Source organism: Pelmatolapia mariae, linkage group LG10_11, assembly GCF_036321145.2.
Source record: "Pelmatolapia mariae isolate MD_Pm_ZW linkage group LG10_11, Pm_UMD_F_2, whole genome shotgun sequence".
Classification (NCBI taxonomy): domain Eukaryota; kingdom Metazoa; phylum Chordata; class Actinopteri; order Cichliformes; family Cichlidae; genus Pelmatolapia; species Pelmatolapia mariae.
The window spans coordinates 37,838,287-37,858,612 of NC_086236.1; the positions used below are offsets into that span (position 1 = coordinate 37,838,287).

At 42.5% G+C, this 20,326-nt stretch overlaps 1 long non-coding RNA gene and 1 pseudogene across 1 annotated transcript; one reads left to right on the forward strand and one right to left on the reverse strand.

Annotated features, from left to right (window-relative positions):
* Positions 1-4,237: 4,237 nt before the first annotated feature.
* On the reverse strand, positions 4,238-5,661 carry LOC134637116 (uncharacterized). The gene is made up of 2 exons (XR_010095072.1): positions 5,553-5,661; positions 4,238-4,956 (listed from the first exon to the last, which is right to left on the reverse strand). It is a non-coding gene; the product is annotated as an uncharacterized LOC134637116 (long non-coding RNA).
* A 7,562-nt stretch (positions 5,662-13,223) lies between these two features.
* LOC134637767 (CXADR-like membrane protein) overlaps positions 13,224-20,326 on the forward strand; it is a 110,440-nt pseudogene continuing 103,337 nt past the window's right edge.

Here is a 20,326-nt window from a genome sequence, read left to right on the forward strand (position 1 = left end):
AAGATGGAACCTTGGGGAACTCCACATGTGATACTTGTCTGCTCAGATGTGAAGTTACCTATTGATACAAAGTATTTCCTGTTTTCTAAGTATGTTTTGAACCAGTTTAGTACAGTTCCTGAAAGACCTGCCCAGTTCTCCAGTCGTTTGAGTAATATGTTGTGGTCAACTGTATCAAATGCTGCACTGAGATCCAGTAAAACTAAGACTGACATTTTTCCACTGTCTGTATTCAGACATATGTCATTAAACACTTTGGTCAGAGCGGTTTCAGTGCTGTGGTTCTGTCTAAAACCTGATTGGAAGGCATCATAGCAGTTATTCTGTGTTAAGAAGTAATTGAGCTGTTGAGAAACTGCTTTTTCAATGATCTTACTTAAAAATGGGAGATTTGAGATCGGCCTGTAGTTATTCATTTGTGTCTTGTCAAGATTGTCCTTTTTCAGTATAGGTTTAATTACAGCAGTTTTTAGTGGTTCTGGAAACACACCTGACATTAAAGAAAAGTTGACGATCTGTAACAGGTCTGACTCCAAAGTCTTTGAGACCTTTTTGAAAAAACTTGTTGGCAGGACATCTAAACAGCAAGAGGAGGAGTTCAGTTGACCTAAGATGTCCTCCAGGTCTTTGCTGTTAATAGGGTGAAACTGTTTCATGGTGTTTAAACAGTTTTTTGGTGGACACAGTACATATCCTGGATCTGCTGTTGATGTACCAATTGCTTGTCTAATCTTTTGGATTTTTTCTGTGAAGAATTTGGCAAAGTCATTGCAGGCCATGGTCGAATGAAGTTCAGCTGCCACTGACACAGGAGGGTTTGTTAGCCTGTCAACTGTAGAAAATAAGACCCGAGCATTATGACTGTTTTTGGTGATGATGTGAGAGAAGTAGGACCTCCTTGCACTCCTCAGTTGTAAATTATAATTGTGAAGTTTCTCTTTATAGATGTCATAATGAACCTGGAGGTTTGTTTTTCTCCATCTGCGCTCAGCTTTCCTACACTCTCTTTTTTCATTTTTCACCAGTGTGGAGTTTCTCCATGGAGACTTTTTCCTTCCAGAGATAACCTTTACCTAACCTTTGAAATGCTGGCCTTTGGAGATCAGTAGGTCAAGAGTGTGTCCTCTATTATGTGTGGCCTCTGTTACATGCTGAGTCAGCCCAGAGTTGCCCAGAGTGTTACTCAGGTCTTTACTCCCTTTGTCCTGAGGGTTGTCCACGTGGATGTTAAAATCCCCAACAATAATTACACAGTCAAAATCAACACAGATCACAGACAGCAGTTCACTGAGGTCATTAAAAAAGTCTGTGCAGTATTTGGGAGGCCTGTAAACATTAAGAAACACAACTTTGGATGGGGCCTTCAGCTGTAAAGCCACATATTCAAAAGACTGAAAACTTCCAGGAGATAGCTGCTTACATTGAAATGATTCATTAAATAAGACAGCAACCCCCCCTCCTCTCCTGCTCACCCTGGCCTCACTGATAAAACTGTAGTTAGGAGGGGTCGTCTCGATGAGAACAGCTCCACTGTTACTTTGGTCCAACCAAGTTTCAGTTAAAAACATAAAATCCAGGCTGTGCTCAGTGATTAACTCATTAATTAAAAATGTTTTCCCAGCTAAAGATCTAACGTTTAATAAAGCCAACTTAAGTGTTTTAGAGGTATTATTTGCCTCCTCGTGTTTGGGAGCAGTCTGTGGCACACAAGGTATGTTTACTATATTTAAAGGTCTTTTAGAGTGCAGCTCTCTGTGTTTTGACCAGGCCACACGTCTCCTTCTGTCACCTAAAAATACAGAAATTTTAAAACCTTCTAGTAAACAGGGTCCCAGCTTCTCCTGGGAAAAGTCACCACTGCCATAATCCTCACAGCCCGGACCCTCCACACATCACACATCAGACTGCGGAGACAGAGCATGAAGGTAGTAAGCAGGGATTAAAGGGGGTGGGGGTGGGGCTGGGCAATGTAACTTCGATTGCTCTGTTGAGGGCGGGGCTCGATGGCGAACCTTTGGCCGCTCTGGTGGGGGGTTTATGGGGGACAAAAAGGGATTGGGCCGGGGGGTAGATCTGAGCCCAACATTGACCCGCTCCATCATCTCCTCAGTGAATTTCAGGTGTGGGGAGGAGGTAGAAAAGGAGGGGGAGGAGGGTGATGGCCTGTCAGGGGTTTGGGGGACAGGGGAAGGTCGTGGTCCCTGGTCCTGGTCGTTGGTGTTGTTGAGAGAGTTGGAGGCAAATAGGGACCCCTCTTCTTGCCTCAGATGTCTCTCCTTTCTGAGGCTCTTCCAGGGTGGGGGCAGATGGAGCTCCTCCCAGGTTTCTGCTGGGCTTTGTTTGTTCTTGGAGTACTGATTGTTCCTCTTTATGAGATAACTCCTCGTTTATCTCAGCCTTGGCACCAAGCACAGATGGATGACGTATGAAATAAAACAAGTTGGAGGTGAACAGTTTCACCCCTGACTTGTTAAAATTAAATCCATTTGCTGTAAACAGATGCCTGCGTTCCCAAAAAATATTAAAATTGTTGATAAAATGCACTGAGTGGTCAGTACATGCTGATATAAGCAAACAACCTGCTGAATCTCTCGTCTCCTCCTCTGACAGGCGGTACAGGTCCACTGATGAATACAGCTGCATTCAGAGAGTTTACAGTATTTAATAATCCAGTAAAGTCCCGTTTCAGAACCTCCGACTGTTGTTTGGACACATCGTTTGACCCTGTATGCAGAACAATGTGTGTCACAGTTGTATGGGCAGAAATCTGTGCCATCAGAAACTGAATTTGAATAAGTTAAATTTGAATCTGAATTGTAACTTGAATAAAAGCTTTTGAAAACTGAATTTGAATTAGTCTAATTTGAAATTGAATTTATGGTTTGAAAATGATCATCACTAAATTGAAATTGAATTTTATATATTGAAAATGAATTCATTTGCTTTGAAACTGCATTTTATCCTTTAAAAATTCAGCTCTCGAATAATTTCAGTTTCACTCTCACCATTCAGTTTCAGTTCTACAATTCAATTTCAGTTCCAAAATTCAGTTTTTTGGAACTTACTTCCGGTTCCGGTTCAAGAGTAAACGAGCGCAGATTAATAGAACTACGTTTTACTAGCGGACCGAAAGTGTTACTGACGGGAAGCTACAGCGTCTTGAGCTGAATTAAGACTTCAGAAGTCATTCGTCATGTCGAATGACCAGCGGATAAACTCTCAGGTTGGTAATAAATGTATTACGTGTATAAGAACAAGCGTCATGTTAACAATTGATATCCGTACAATAACTTTTATGCTTATTGTAGCTGTTAGCTAAAAACGCTAATTTAGCCTAGTTTGCCCTGGATTTAGCTTTGACAAACAAATATGATCGACTGTTTCTAATAGAAATGCAAAGTTGTCATCTTGTACCCTGTCAGAGCCTTGTATGCTTGCAGAGACCCCTACAGTAGGGAAACATGCAAAACAGCGTCCAAACCTTTGTATTTGAGCTTTATTTATGTCTTACACAGCATCCCAACTCTTTAGCTAACTTAATAACTTTAGCTAAAGTGAATAGTTAGTCTAATTCATTAGTGCAGCATTACTGGATCACCTACGTTTGAAGTGATATGATATGTGACTATCACTGTGTTTAACTACCATAATAATTCTTAGGGTACTGAGTGCATGCTTAGTTTTTTTTTTTAAACATACTGCTCCATTGCTATGTTTGACAGGCTGAAGTTGTCAGGTCACCTCCTAAATCGATCATCTTTTACAGGTGTTTTGTGCCAGAAATGGAGTGTCCACTGAAGACTGAAGATACTGAATCTCTACGCATTGCCATTGATCCCTCTTGTGCCTTCATCTAGACAAGAGACATCAACTTAACCACTCTCACATGCTCTGTACCTACATCACCTTCCCTGACAGTCGTAGCTTGGCTCATCTGAGGGTGAAATTATAAGAATGTGTTATTTTGCAAAGTGCTCTCTAGGGTTCCTAAATAAAATATGGCATAGAGGTCATTTCTTTTGAATTAATCCCTTCTTCTGAAATATAAGAACCTCTCCTGGTTTTAATGGCACTTTGGATTTCCTTACTTTCTGTTCCACTCCCAACCCCAAACAGATGCTGACACAGTAACATGGAAGAGGGAAAGAAGTTGGAAAGGACTACTATAAATAAACCTAATGCCTAACAATGAAAAATGTAAAATAAGAACAATAATAATAATAATAAAGATAAAAGATGAAGTAACAAGTTTTTTGTTTATTCCAAATGATCATCCAGATGTCTGTGACATGTGATGACAAACACCATAATGGAAGGCCTTTGTCATCACATGCTTAAACTCATATATTTTTGCATATGCTGTACAGGCAGTCAGACATGCTGTAACTGTGGGGTAGAAAACTGCATGAACACCATACGGCAGGGGTCTCAAACTCCAGTCCTCGAGGGCCGCTGTCCTGCAACTTTTCCATGTGTCCCTGTTGCAACACACCTAGTAGGTCATTAGCAAGAGTATAGAACTTGAATGCATGCTGAGTTGGCAATTCAGCCATTTGATTCACGTTACAGCAGCTCATGAGTGAATGAACATGGTGCAATAAAAGTATTTTAGAAGTATATGTTTCCAAATACATATATTTACTTAAATTTACTTGAGTAGGTAGGGTTAGGGGTTGCCACCTCAGCATGCAGTCAAGTTCTACACTCTTGCTAATGACCTACTAATTGTATTCAGGTGTGTTGCACCAGGGACACATGGAAAAGTTGCATGCATCCCTCGAGGACTGGAGTTTGAGACCCCTGTCATATGGAATATGACAGGTGTGGTTGAACTGCATGAAGACTCTGAAGTTTCTCTTCTCTTCTGGCAGGACAGGAATGTAGCCTTGTCCTGTGAGCCACCGTAAGGATGTACTTGGAGTAGAACTGGACTGTCACCGGCCTCAGGCTCTTCACCTTTTCAAAGACAAAGCAGTCATTTAGATAAAATATTAGATATTGTTTACCTGTAAATACACAAAGAGAATTTAGAAATGTAATTATTGTCAAGAGTGAAAAAGCACTGATAGTATAATCTACAGCTGTGGCCAAACGTTTAGAGAATGAGAAGTGTTGTTTATTTACAAAGTTTGCTGCTTCAGTGATAGTTGTATATCATATTATATCACTTCAAACAGGTGATCCAGTAATGCTGCACTAATGAATTAGACTAACTATTCACTTTAGCTAAAGTTATTAAGTTAGCTAAAGAGTTGGGATGCTGTGTAAGACATAAATAAAGCTAAAATACAAAGGTTTGGACGCTGTTTTGCATGTTTCCCTACTGTAGGGGTCTCTGCAAGCATACAGGGCTCTGACAGGGTACAAGATGACAACTTTGGAATTCTACTAGAAACAGTTGATCATATTTGTTTGTCAAAGCTAAATCCAGGGCAAACTAGGCTAAATTAGCGTTTTTAGCTAACAGCTACAATAAGCATAAAAGTTATTGTACGGCTATCAATTGTTAACATGACGCTTGTTCTTATACATGTAATACATTTATTACCAACCTGAGAGTTTATCCGCTGGTCATTCGACATGACGAATGACTTCTGAAGTCTTAATTCAGCTCAAGACGCTGTAGAATCCCGTCAGTAACACTTTCGGCCCGCTGGTAAAACGTAGTTCATTTAATCTGCGCTCGTTTACTCTTGAACCGGAACCGGAAGTAAGTTCCAAAAAACTGAATTTGGAACTGAAATTGAATTGTAGAACTGAAACTGAATGGTGAGAGTGAAACTGAAATTATTCGAGAGCTGAATTTTTAAAGGATAAAATGCAGTTTCAAAGCAAATGAATTCATTTTCAATATATAAAATTCAATTTCAATTTAGTGATGATCATTTTCAAACCATAAATTCAATTTCAAATTAGACTAATTCAAATTCAGTTTTCAAAAGCTTTTATTCAAGTTACAATTCAGATTCAAATTTAACTTATTCAAATTCAGTTTCTGATGGCACAGATTTCTGCCCATACAGTTGGATATTCATCTGCAATTTAAAGAATTCTCTCCTTCAGATTATTGATCATATCCTTAGGAAAGCAGAGGACTTTAGTGTTCTTACCGCACATCCTTTGTACATCCTTTATGGCAGAGTCACCCAAAATCAGAGATTCAGGCCTAGCCTTTAGCTTTCCCTGTGGCCTTTTACTTTTCATCAGATTTTCAGTCCTTACTTTGTTACTTTTAGATGGATGGTTGTCCGATAGAAATCCAAGGTCCTTTGATAGTGGAGCGAATCTGTTCTGCAGCTTCAAATTCAGTAAGGGCAAATGAAAGGGCAGATAGAGTTGCAAAGGAGGCCACCAAACATGGGGTGGTTGACATAGCTTTTAGCTTTGGCCAAGCAGAGATAAAGAGTTTTGTAAGGCAAGAAATGAGGAAAAGATGGCAAAAACAGTGGGAGGAAGAAAGGAAGGGACGATGGCTGTATAAAATTCAAAGGAGGGTGGGAGGAATGAGAACCACAGGACGGACTAGGAGAGAGGAGGTGATCATATCAAGAATGAGATTTGGACATACTGGCTTGAACACTACATTATTCATGATAGGGAAACATAATACCGGGAAATGTGATTACTGTGGGGTAGAGGAAACTATAGAACATGTCATATTGCATTGTCAGAAGTATCAGGTTGAGAGGAGACAACTGATCCAAAACCTCAGTAACATAAAAATCAAACATTTATCTTATTGATTTATTGCAAAAGGAATTAGGGAAGTAAAAGTTATCAGGCCTTATTTCAGTTTTTAAAAGAGGGGAACTGTTTGGAAGGATTTGAGGGTTTTTTTTGTTTGTTTGTTTGTTTGTTTTCTTGAGCGAGGGTCCAGACCACACTCCATACCAGTTGGTGGCGGTAATGCACCTTTCAGTTGTTTGCCAACCGCCAATAAAAATGTAGAAGAAGAAGCCCAAGCCTTTCAAACTTACAAAGACGGAAAGAGGAAACACATCAAAAAATGGCAGAAGCAACCGTCTCCGCTAAAACTGAACAGGACAAAGACCCATGCCCGCATATGCAAAGCATGTTTTGCTTTAAAGGAGTACAAAAGGACAGCTATATAATGCGATGTCTTCTGTGTGAGCCAAAGCAAACCCAACATTTCAGTGTACACAAACTCAACATCTAACCTGAGGAAACATGTCGCGGTAAGTTTGCTCTAAATTTCTTTTTTAGCTGTGGTTAAGTGGATGTCAGTCTTACAGCCGCTGTGTCGAGCTTGATTCCTTAAGAGTCGGTGTACTGCAACTTTTTGATGTGTCCATAGTCCAATGTAACCAGTTTCTGCTTCACCCCGCTGCAACAGTTCGGCCCAAACAGACTCCTCGACTCTGCGTTGTGTTGTGTTTTTAAGAAGATTACTGCAGCAATATTACAATTTTTAATGTACAATAAAATAACAACAACAACAACAAATGATGTACTTGAATGGAAACAACAGTGTTGTATCAGTGCAAGGGGCTCGCCACACACAACTCCGCACAGCACACAACGGCAGAACATGCCATTAGCATTCCGCTTTAGCATACAGTTTTACACAATAATAAACAAATGAAAAGTACATAAAACTGGTGTTGGACATGTGTCCACTAAGCACTTATTACACTCGGTGCCCATCAGTTGATCAAACATGTTTTATGTGTCTGTACTACTTAGCTATATTGTGTGCAGAACAATACAACTCACCTCTCGTATGGCTACGGCAGACTGGCAGCGATTACTGCAGCCTTCTTCTTCTTCTTCTTCTTCTTCTTTGTGTTTAATGGCGGTTGGCAACCAACGTAAAGGAGCATTACCGCCTCCTACTGTTCCGGAGTATGGGTCAGACAGTGAGCTTACAATCTGTATCCAAAAAAACAATACAACATCATAACCCTTGCACCGCACATGCTCTACCGTCTCCTCCTCCTCCTGGCACACTCCACAGAGCCCCGTCTCATGTTCTCCTATCATCTGTAGTGTTTTATTTAATGCACAATGTCCCAGTCTAAGCCTGGTAATGACCACCTCTTCTCTCCTATTACCCCTATACAACCTACACCCTGCCACCTCCTTCTGAAGATGATACAATTGCGATTACTGCAGCCAGCCTCACCTAACCAGCCACACCGAGAGGGGGGGGCGCTGTTTCCCCATTACACTGACATTTGTGACAAGTGGAATAATACCACATAAACACTGTTACACCAACACACATGAATTAAATGGCTGAATTGCCACCTCAGCATGCAGTCAAGTACTATAGAGTCTTGCTTATGACCTAATAATTTTATTCGGTGTGTCGCGGTGAGGACATGTTTAATAGTTTCAGGACACTGGCCCTCGAAGACTGGAGCTTGACACCTGTGGGTTATAGAATCACAGTCTTAGGCCTTGCACATATTAAAAATGAGATGATTTAAAAAAAATGCACATATCCAGAATCACTCCCTTTCTCCTAGAAACTACATTAGTAATTAAGCTGTTTTGATATTTTTCTTTTCTCCACAAGTGACTTTTTGTCCTGACTCTTGCTTCAGAGAAGTACAGTTATAAGGTGAAGAAGTTTACAAAGAGGAAAGGCTAAACTTTTTTTTTTTGAAGGAGAATCTATTGACTAGCACTGCTAAGCCTTGCATACGTTCTTGTTTTGAACTTAATCTGGAATTTTTTTTCAGCGGAAACACCTGTAATGTAGGCACGACTTTGTTTCTCTTCCCTTCCCGTCATCTTCGGGTCAAATCTATGCGATTCACAACTTAAAGCACTCATAAATATTGTGTTTTACATCTGATTGCCTAATGATATCCTCCACACTATGCACTTGAACATATAAAAGTGATGATCACCTCTTTCAGTGAATTTTGAGTGTTTTAATCAACATTGTTACACCTGTGGTGTTCCCAGACAAAAGTGACTGCCATAGGAAATGAATTGGAATCCACTCACTGAACGGCCCACTGAACTGAATTTGGGGGTGAAAAATGTTTTTTGTGCTAGTTTAACCCTCCAGTCGCGTTCATCCCCCACCCCTTACTTTAGTGTTCCCAGTCAAAGTTGACTGGTCTATTTTAACAGCTCTTAAATTAGCATAACAGTTTTCACCACCAAATTCAGTTCAGTGGGTCGTTCAGTCAATGGGTGGGTGGTGGTGGGGTGGAACATGACAGGAGGGTTAAAAATATGGGAACATTGTTTTTTTGTTTTTGTTTTTTTAAACTGTATAGAAATTGCTTAGTCACATGTTATTTCATGGTCTATTTTTTTCTGCCAACAGAGGGTTCACTCCAACAAAATGAGGATGTATACAGAATTAATGGACAGCCACAGAAAACGAAAGTCGTCCTCTTCTACCGAGCCACCTATGAAGAATGCAAGACTTACAGATTCTTTCACTGGCTCTAGGCGGATAACACAAGCAACGTTTGACAAGCTTCTGCTTACGTTTGTATGTGAGGCCAACCAACCATTTTCTATAGTTGAGACATCTTCCTTCAAGACTATGATGGAAACCTTGCAACCTCAGAGTACAGTAATGACAAGGAAAACATGTCATTACTGACACTGCGAAGAACATGAAAAGCATAATCATCAAAAAACTGAGCACTGTGAACTATGTTGCTACCACAACAGACTGCTGGTCTGCCAGACAGCATAGCTACTTAGGAGTGACTTGTCACTGGATAGATGACATCTCTTTAGAAAGGCATTGTGCTGCACTGGCTTGTAGACCTCTTAAAGGTTCACACACGTCTGATGTTCTTACTGCAGCATTAGAAGAAATCCATTTCTTCCGACAACAGACAGTGGTTCAAACTTCTTGAAGGCCTTTCGATTATATGGTGAGGACAAAGGGGAAGAAACAGCCAGTTGGCAGGAGGATGGTGGATCTATCCTTGATGATGCAGAAGAAGACTGGGAGTTAGAGGTGGAGTATCAAGATGTGTTTGCTGTTTTGGATGACAACACAGGTCTGGAGTACCAGCTTCCAAGGCACCAAAAGTGTGCATGTCATCTACTCAATCTTATAACAATAGTTGATGCCACTGCTGCAGAAGCTACCAATGATACATACAAGAGACTGTCTCGGTCTGCTTTTGCAAAATGTCATGCTCTGTGGAATAGAACCAGCAGGTCCATCATGGATTATGACACAGTGGAACATGAGTGCAAGTTGTAGTTTCTTCGACCCAATCAGACTCGTTGGAGCTCCCTGTTCCTTGCTGTGGAAAGACTTGTGCGCATTCATAAAGAGCAAGGAGAGAAAGCAATCTGCAGTGTTTGCATGGCATTAAAGATAAAGATGTAAGTTGATGGAACTTGTTTTTAAATATTAAATTGAAACTAATGTGTGAATCCACCCTTTTTTTAAGTGACTTTGACTGAGACTGAAAAATGTGAATATTACTTATCATTTACTTATAGTTTTACTGTCTCATTTTGCAATTATTTGCAAATTTTACAGACAATGCACAGTTATTACATTGCTGTAGAAATGGCTATGACTTATTTCTGTTTTTACACCTTTTTTAGGTTCAATCCTGCTGAAATGGGATTTTTGGTTGAGTTACACTGCTGTGATGAAGCCCGTTGCCATGGCCATTATTATCCTCCAAGGGGAATCATCTGTGCACATGGGGTTCTTGCTGCCAACACTTTACCAGTTGCTGAAGAAGCTGAGGGGGCTGGAGTCATCTTGCAAAATGTGTAGACCTCTTGTTGATGCGCTGCAGGATGGATCCTGCAGGAAGACCCTGAGCTGATTGCAGCTGCAATACTTCTACCAAGATTTAGAACATCGTGGACGACAGAGGAGAGCCTCTTAAAAGCTGTTAAATATGCATGTTATCCATTAAATTGTGAGCCACTAGATTTTGACTTACAATGACTTCTCTTGTTACTGTGATTTGGGATCATAGTGTTAGTTAGGGAAAAAAACATCTCCGGTGTGATAAAAATTTAATGCCAAGCATCAGCAGCTCGGCAGTCTATACAGCACATTAATGCACAGACCTAACCATACATCTTTCCACAGGTCTGACCTTCATCAGACATCACCTAGACACAGAGTTGGGTGAGGTCAGCACAAACAGCAGCCTAACTGATGAAGATGACTTCCTTGGATCCATGGGGTCAGGAAATCCAGAATCAGGGGAGCTGGAGAGGTACCTTTCATGTCCATTCACTGGAGGTATGGATCTATAAGCTGTCAGTCAAAGTCAGTCTTTTTTAATATTCCTGCTGTCCGCCTTGGGGAATAAAATTTTCCTGATTATACCTGTTGCATTTCTGTGTCCTGTGTTTCTGATTTACTTTATCCCTCCTTGTATTTAAAAGATCCACCCCAAGTCTGACATTCTGGCACATCAGCTTTAGTGTCTACATAGATATGAAGTTGCCTCGTTCTAATGTCTTCTCTGAGGCTGCTGTAAATGTGAATGTATTTACTGTGGGTATTGCTTAAAAAAGCTTTGTTGTGAAAAACTGAAATCTGGAAATTAGAATTGTTGTGCCTTATTTTGTTAATGGTTTTACATAATTTCTATTTGAAAATACTGAATTTTGTACATTTATGTATTTTTGTTTGTCTGAGCATTTATTTAAACAAACTAAACACATAAATTAGACATTACAACCAGTTACTCAGTACTTGAGTAGCCTTTTCGCCAACTACTTTTTTTACTCTTACTTGAGTAAGTTTTTGGATGACTACTTTTCACTGTTACTTGAGTAATAATATTTAAAGTAATGCTACTCTTACTTGAGTACAATTTTTGGATACTCGATCCACCTCTGTCTGCGCGTAAGTTGTTGGCAGAAACCTTCATTACATCTCAGTGTCCTGGAGGTGTACAGATTGCAGCCCACCACCTTCTAAGTGCAGCGGACAAACCAGTGCAGTCTGCCTTTATCCATGGCAGAGGCAGCAGCGTACTAGATGGTGATGGAGAAAGTGAGGAGGAGTAAAACTGCACCATCACTGACTTGGGTTCAGATCTTGTACTTTTCTCGTGGTCTCCCCTCATACATAGAAAGGTCTATTTTTGTAATTTTGCCTCTGTACATCTTCACATTAAATCAAAAAGTCAAGGTGAGATTAAAGTACACACTTTGTTTTTATTTTGTTCAGCGTGTCTTGTCTGGCAGCTTTTGCAATCACAATTCGTGATGTCGTACTAAACACTTTTGTTTTTCCAAGATGAGCTCTATAAATTCTCTCTAGGCTCCTCTTGTTTATGTGTTTGTTTTATCTGTTTATTTATTCATTTCTATCAGTATTATTTCTCTTATTACAGCATATGTGTAATATAACAATGTCTAGCCAAAGGCACACAGAGAAAGATCCAGGAGAAGGGGGGCCATCAGTACTGAAGACCTGAGCCCAAATACGACTGTTACCTTCACCCTCTGCATCTTCTCCAGCTCCTCTCTCAGCTCTTGGTATTTCTCCAGATTCTTGTGTTTCTTCTTCCTGATGTTGCTGTCACTTGTTATCGCACCATCTATTACCAAGGCCATCTTCCTCTGTTTGTCCACTACTTACTATGTCCAACTGGTAAGTCACCACCAGTTTGTCCGTCTGTATCTGGAAGTCCCACAGACTCGGTCATTCTTCACCACCCTTGGGGGCGTCTCCCATTTTGACCTCGGGACTTCCAGGCCATACTCTGCACAGATGTTTCTGTACACTATGCCGACCACTTGGTTATGGCGTTCCATGTATGCCCTGCCTGCTAGCATCTTGCACCCTGGAGAGTTTTGAAAATGATTTTATACTTGTAGTCTGTAATATCTATTAGACCTTAAATAGATGTAATATCACATTCTTGTATAATAATTGTATAAAATGCAGGTCACAGCAGCACACAGAAGGTCCAGTTTATTTATAGCACATTTCCAAACAGTCCATGATGCAGAAAGGGCTTAACGATGTAAAATAATAATATAATAAATAAAATCCACAACAATGAGGCAGTAAAATATAGAAAAACACACAAATAACTAAAATAAGTCAATAAAAAAAATCTAAAACAACAACTAAGGCTGTTAAAACCAAAATGTTTAGGTCAACGTGCGTTAGCAGCCAGACCATAAAAATGTGATTTTAGTGACGATTTCAAATGTTTGTGCAGATCTGGGTATCTGCACTCGTCCGCAGCTCGGCTTTTGATTAGCTGCAGGAGTAGCAGCAGGACGCACAGACGGGAAGACATCAAGGAAGCAGCACGCTGACGAGCAGACAGGTCAGCAGACGCGGGGCTTTGCGCTCGGATGAAGGGCGATGCTGACAGTGGCGTGCAGTTGAGGTGCGGCTCCGGGTCTCGCTGTGGTCGCGGTAGAGTCCTCCCCTGATTTGTCCTTGGCGCATGGAGGGATGTCGGCTTCTCATCAGATCAGTCTGTTCGTGGGTAAGCTTTGCTTTAAATGTCATACAGTGCAGTGTGTGTGCGTGTGTGTGTGTGCGTGTGTGTACTAGCACACACTGCAATCCTGCGCGTTCTTGCTGCACTCCCACACAGCTTTGAAAAAGTTTTCGCGGTACTGTTTGAAAAGAAGCTTTGAGAAGCACCTCTGTGGATTAATGTGCAGCTACACATACAAGATAAGGACATAAATACCTCAGTACAGTAGACACAGCACAGACTGCTCTATATTTTCTTCTGCTTATTATCCAAATGACAAAATAAGATTGTTTTATGAAGAACAGAATTATTCCCGTTTATATTATTAGAGAAATATAATTAAAATAAAAGACTCCACCTGAGCTGTGGTTTCACCTGCAGACAGAGTAAGACCAGTGTTCTTCACAGGATATATGTGTGTGTGTGTGTCAGTGCTCATGTTGATAAAAACATTGGACAGCAGTGTTGTTGATGGAGTTTTTACTGTCACAGTATTCACTGCCCACATTCAGCTGACTGCCATTTTGTGCCAAGAGGAATTTGTCATACATTTCCAGATGGGCAGTCTTTTGAGCATCACGAGCATCGTTACTCTCCGTGCTCTGAACCTTTCTCACTTTATGTCCTTGTTTCTCTGCCTGTTTTGTGTTAGGCAAGCAAAGAAGACAAAACGATGGATTGAAGTTTTGAATTAGGTGCTGATTCCATCCTGATTTACCTTCATAGTGTGCAGATATTTATGTGCAAATTTCACATTATGACAGAAATGTAATGCCTAAGACGTATCAAGCATGTTAGCATTTATTGAGAAATATGAAGGTGGAGTAAACAGAGCTGCTGCAGGTTCTGCTGACCATTACTGTTTTAGAAAACACGTCCCACATGAGAGAGAAACAGCACCACCATTGGTATGCTTGTCTGTGGGTGATGAGGCACTTCATTACTTGCATTATGGGAAAATGTTAGACGAGCCACAGCAAGCACAGCTTGTTGTACTTCATCAGCTTGTCCTGCAGCTAAGTAAATGTGATGGAGCCACCATGACACATCAGTTTGTTTGTGCACTGACACTATATCTGATTGTGTGGGTCGTGTAGTAGTATTCAATTTAGGATTCAGTACAGTTGAAGTATGAAGATTGCTAAAAGCTGTCTGTAAACCAGCTCTCGCCCTCATCAGTCCTCAAAAAGAATTCATCTCTTTGCCGTCAGTTTTAGTGGGTTAGGGTTTTAGTGTACTTTCTCTTTGAGCTTTAGGAAACTCACCTTTTTGCCTCCTGTTGAGTACTGAGAACTATCATTGACCTCCTTGCTTACATTGAGCTGATTTGCACAAACAGTGAGTTTGGCCTTATTCCTCTGCTTGTGTCTTGATAAAGAGCAGATCAGCAGTGGCAGGCCAAAGGCTCTGTTAAGAGTGGAGATGATAGATGTTAGGGTGTGATGTGTTGCAGCATTCTGTCCTCAAATCTGTGGCAGCTGCCCTCCCTCATCTCCTTTTCTTCTTGTTGAGTGTCTCAGCAGTGTGTGTCATCGGTGACTTTGACAGCCAAAAGACTCAAATAGGCCAATAGCTTTGGATTTGTTGTTCTTTGGGATGTGGGAGCAGTGCACTCCCTCCGCCCGCAACGATGCACATGCCATCTCTTCTTTCCATCACTCCAGATTCACCTTGGGACTTCAGTGTGCATCTCGCTCAGACACTCGTCATGTTTGATAATCAGAGTAGAGTCTTTATACGTTTAATGTCAGAGTGCCCAGTACACTCAGACTAAGGAGGTCAGGTAGCAGGAAGTGGTAGTTTTGTCTTGTTCATCCAGAGTAAAATGTATACCTTAAATACATCAATGTAATTTTTCTTTGTTTAGACTTGGCTCTAATCATCGCTCCATTCTTGATGCAACCATGAGTTTATGTGCCAGTACAGATCCAGTCGGTGGTGGACACACGGTCCTGTCTGGTGGAAGTGATAAGGGGCTGCATGCGTGTACGTAAACACTGAGTTTTAATTGGCTGTGTACAGCAGCAGGGATTGGTCCCCCTTCTGAGCGCCTCCTCAGCCAATTGACAGAAATCACTTTGACACTGTCGTCTCACTTCCCCTCACCCCTTCTCCTCGTCCATCTCTTCTTGCTCTCGCTCTCCCTGCCAACACTATGTCATTGCCTTAGACAGCACCTGCACACTTTGAATAACCTGTGCCGTTCATATCAACCTGTTCAGCGGTAGTGCAGCCACATAGCCTTAGGGACAAAGAATAGATGCGTCTGCAATATATTTGAAAAGTTTGCACCACATGATAGTTTTTAATGAACTGATTTCTCACATTTATGAGTTTCCATCAGATTTCAGAGCACTGAATGAAAATGACAGTCACAGGTTTGTTTTACTTCTTTTTTCTCACTTGTAGCCATTTTTCCAGTTCCAGTATTTAAACCTTCCCTGAATGGCTTTCAGAGTAATGATCATTCAGGGAAGGTTTAAAACCATGAAGAAGTCTTTTTATGGCTTTGGGTTTGATTTCCATCATGACAGACGCGTCCTCTCCACCTGAAAGAGGCTTCTGTATGACTCCAGCATTGTATAACCATGTATAACCATGTTATTGCCCCGAGGACTGAGGTTACAATTCACTTCCAAAGTAATATTCCAATATTATTTCTCCACAGCCACATCGGAGTGGCTGTAGGTCAGGAGGGTTCGGAGGGTGGTTCGATCCCTGGCTGATCCCCAGTCTGCATGCAAAATAACCTTGGGCAAGATATTACGCCTAAGTTGCTGTGCAATGCATCCATCAGAGTATGAATGTGTATGAATGTTAGTTAGTGAGCATTTAAAAAAATCATAGAAGAAACAGCTTGTATGAATGGGTGAATGTGGCATGTTGTATAAGTGTCCATTTACCATTTACACCCACAGATTTAAACGCTGTTCGGTCTGTGTGGACGTATTTTACAATTTCCAATAGAATACAAAGCAAAACCCTTTAGTACGACCCAGACAGGTCACCAGTCTGCCACAGGGCTACACAGAGAAACCGACAACCATTTGAATTTAGAATCACCAGTTAACCTAACCCCACAAACCCCACAGTCTTTGGACTGCTCTGTGGCCTGACAGAGCAAACCACCATGCCACCAGTGAATTAAAGTGAAGTTACTGCTCATTTCCAACCCATGCCCCTTGTTGGGCTTTTACATCCATAGCTGAGGGCTCTGCCTCCAATTCTGCCTCTGGAAACTAGGAACAATAAATAAGGCTCCACTTTTAGGGCAAAGTGCTCTTAAGTACAGTAATGAATTATTGGTAAGTGAGGAGAAGATTTTAAAAGTATTTTTTCACATTCAAGGGTGGCCAGTGAATAGAAGTTAATATGTTATTAAGGACTTAGAGTAGTCAGGATGTTTGATATGCATCTTACAGGCCATATGAAAACATATAGAGATGAGCCTGAACTTATTTATATAGTTTTTAAAGCCAGATATAATTACTTTATTTTTGTCCGAATTTATATACAGAGAATTACAAATAGACAGTATTTCCTTAAGCCATCTCCCCCAACCAGTCGCAGCAGATGTTTGCCCCTCCCTGAGTCTGCTTCTGCTGGAGCTTTCTTCCCCTTAAGAGAAAGGTTTTTCTTCCCACTGTAATGTATTGCCTACTCATAGTTCATCTGATTGCTGGGGATTTCTCTGTATTATTGTGGAGAGACTGTTGTTGTGATTTAGTGCTACGTGAGTCAAATCAAATCACTTTTATTGTCACATCACATGTGCAGGTACACTGGTACAGTACATGCGAGTGAAATTCTTGTGTGCAAGCTTCACAAGCAACAGAGGTGTGCAAAAATACAATAACATAAGAACAAGCAAAATATAAGAATGGGTAAATCTGAGAATTATATGAATAAATATATATACAATATAAGAGTATATGCGCATTACTGGATGTGTATACTAAATATGTATATCTACGTGTGTGTGTGTGTGTATATACATATTTTAAAAATTAAATAGAATAAACAATAAAATTAAATATACAGAGGTTGGCAGTTGGACATGTGCAAAACAGTGGCATTAATGTACAGTATGGAGTGCATAATGTTGAAGTTCCAGTAGTGAGGGTGAGGTGTCTATGACGTGTTCAGCAGTCTGATGGCCTGATGGAAAAAGCTGTCTCTCAGTCTGCTGGTTCGGGACCGGATGCTGCAGAACCTCCTTCCTGATGGAAGTAGTCTGAAGAGTTTATGGCTGGGGTGACTGGAGTCCTTGATGATCCTCCCCGCTTTCCTCAGGCACCGCTTCCTGTAGATGTCCTGGAGGGAGGGAAGCTCACCTCCAATTATCCGTTCAGCACACCGCACTACTCTCTGGAGAGCTTTGCGGTTGTAAGCAGTGCTGTTGCCGTACTACGTGGTGATGCATCCAGTGAGGATGCTCTCAATGGCACAGCGATAGAAGGTCCTGAGGATGCGGGGGCTCATGCCAAATTTTTTCAGTCTCCTGAGAAAGAAGAGGCGCTGCTGCGCCTTCTTCACTGTTTTGTTTATGTGTACTGACCACGTAAGATCCTCAGCCAGATGTACACCAAGGAAGCGGAAGCTGCTCACTCTCTCCACAGCGGTGCCGTTGATGGTGATGGGGGTGTGTACTTCTCTGCACCTCCGGAAGTCCACTATCAACTCCTTTGTCTTTGCGACGTTGAGGGTGAGATGGTTGTCTTGACACCAGTGGGTCAGGGCGCTGACCTCCTCCCTGTAAGCCGCCTCATCACCGTTGGTGATAAGACCGACCACTGTAGTGTCGTCCACAAACTTCACAATGATGTTGGAGTTTCTAGTGGCCGTGCAGTCGTAGGTGTAGAGTGAGTACAGGAGAGGGCTCAGTACACACCCCTGTGGAGCACCAGTGTTCAGTGTGATGGGGGATGAGGTGATGCTGCCCAGTCTGACCACTTGGCGTCTGTCAGACAGGAAGTTAAGGATCCAGCTGCAGAGGGAGCTGCTCAGTCCTAGATCCTGCAGTTTCCTGTCCAGCTTCGAGGGAACGATGGTATTGAATGCTGAGCTGTAATCTACAAACAGCATTCTCACATACGTGTCTCTCTTCTCCAGGTGCGAGAGGGCAGTGTGTAGTGTCAGGGCTATGGCATCATCAGTGGACCTGTTGTGGTGGTATGCAAATTGTAGAGGGTCCAGTGAGTCGGGTAGTGCAGAGCAGATGAAGTCCCTGACCAGCTTCTCGAAGCATTTGCTCACGATGGGGGTCAGGGCTACAGGTCGCCAGTCGTTCAGTGATGAGATGGTGAAGGATTTGGGTACAGGGACGATGGTGGCCATTTTGAAGCAGGCTGGGACTACAGACAGAGAGAGGGAAAGGTTGAAGATGTGTGTAAACACTCCAGCCAGCTGAGCCGCGCATGACTTGAGGACGCGGCCGGGAATCCCGTCCGGACCAGTAGCTTTGCGTCCGTTCACCTTCCTGAAGCACTTCCACACATCCTCCTCAGACACAGTGTGCACAGTGACGTCATCCGCGGTGCGCACTCTGTCCGGTCTCATGGTGTTCGCTGTGTTGAATCTGGCGTAGAATACGTTCGGATCCTCACACAGAGAGGCCGTGGTCTGCGGTGTGCTGGTTTTCCCTCTAAAGTCTGGGATTGTGTTTAGTCCCTGCCACATACTCCGAGGGTTGTCAAACTGTTGCTCCACCCTGTCCCTGTACTCACGTTTGGCTGCTTTGATCGTCTTCCGGAGTTGGTAATGTGCGTGTTTGTAGTCCGATGTGTTCGCGGAGGTAAAAGCGGTGCTCCGTGCCGCCAGCGCCGTGCCGCCAGCGCCGTGCGAACATCTTTGTTAATCCAGGGTTTTTGATTTGGGAAGGATTTAACTGTTCTGGATGGGACGACATCTTCCACGCATTTTCTGATAAATCCGCAGACTGAGTCTGTGTACTCATCAATGTCATTAGCAGCCACGTGAAACATTTCCCAGTCCGCGTGATCAAAACAGTCCGGCAGCGTAGACTCCGATTGGTCCGACCAACGGTGCACCGCCCTCAGGGTTGGAGCTTCCTGTTTCAGCTTCTGCCTGTAGGCAGGGCAGGAGCAGGATGGAGCGGTGATCTGATTGGCCGAATGGGGCGCGGTGGAGGGCTTTGTACGCATCCCGGAAGGAGGTGTAGCAGCGGTCAAGTAGCCAGTCTCCACGAGTGTTGAAATGGATGTGTTGGTGGAGTTTTGGTGAAACTTTCTTCAGGTTTCCCTTGTTAAAGTCCCCGGTCGTGATAAACGCCACCTCTGGGTGTGCGGTTTCCTCACTGATGATCGCGCTGTACAGTTCCCTGAGTGCTCGGTCAGTGTCGGCTTGTGGGGGAATGTAAACAGCCGTAATAATCACTGCTGTAAATTCCCTCGGTAGCCAGAATGGCCGGCACTTAACCATCAGGTACTCCAGGTCCGGGGAGCAGATGGATTTTACCGGGTGCAAGTTTGCATAATCACACCAGCTGTTGTTGATCATGAAACACACACCACCGCCTCTGCTTTTCCCAGTAAGCTCCTGTGACCTGTCCGCGCGGTGCACAGAGAACCCTGGTAGTTGTATTGCGGAGTCCGGTACCTTGTCTGATAGCCAGGTTTCTGTGAGGCAGATCACGCAGCAGTCCCACATCTCTCGCTAGAATGAGATCCGTGCCCGAAGCTCGCACAGCTTGTTCTCCAGAGACTGCACATTAGCCAGTAATAAACTGGGTAACGGTGGTCTGTTAGTGCGCCGTCTCAGTCAAACCAGAACACCAGATCTTCTCCCTCTGCGTCGGCGTTTGTGGCCTCCAGGGGCACAGAACAAAGGCGTCTCAGGTGAGATGAATAAGGGGTCTGCAAACGGAGGCTCCGTGT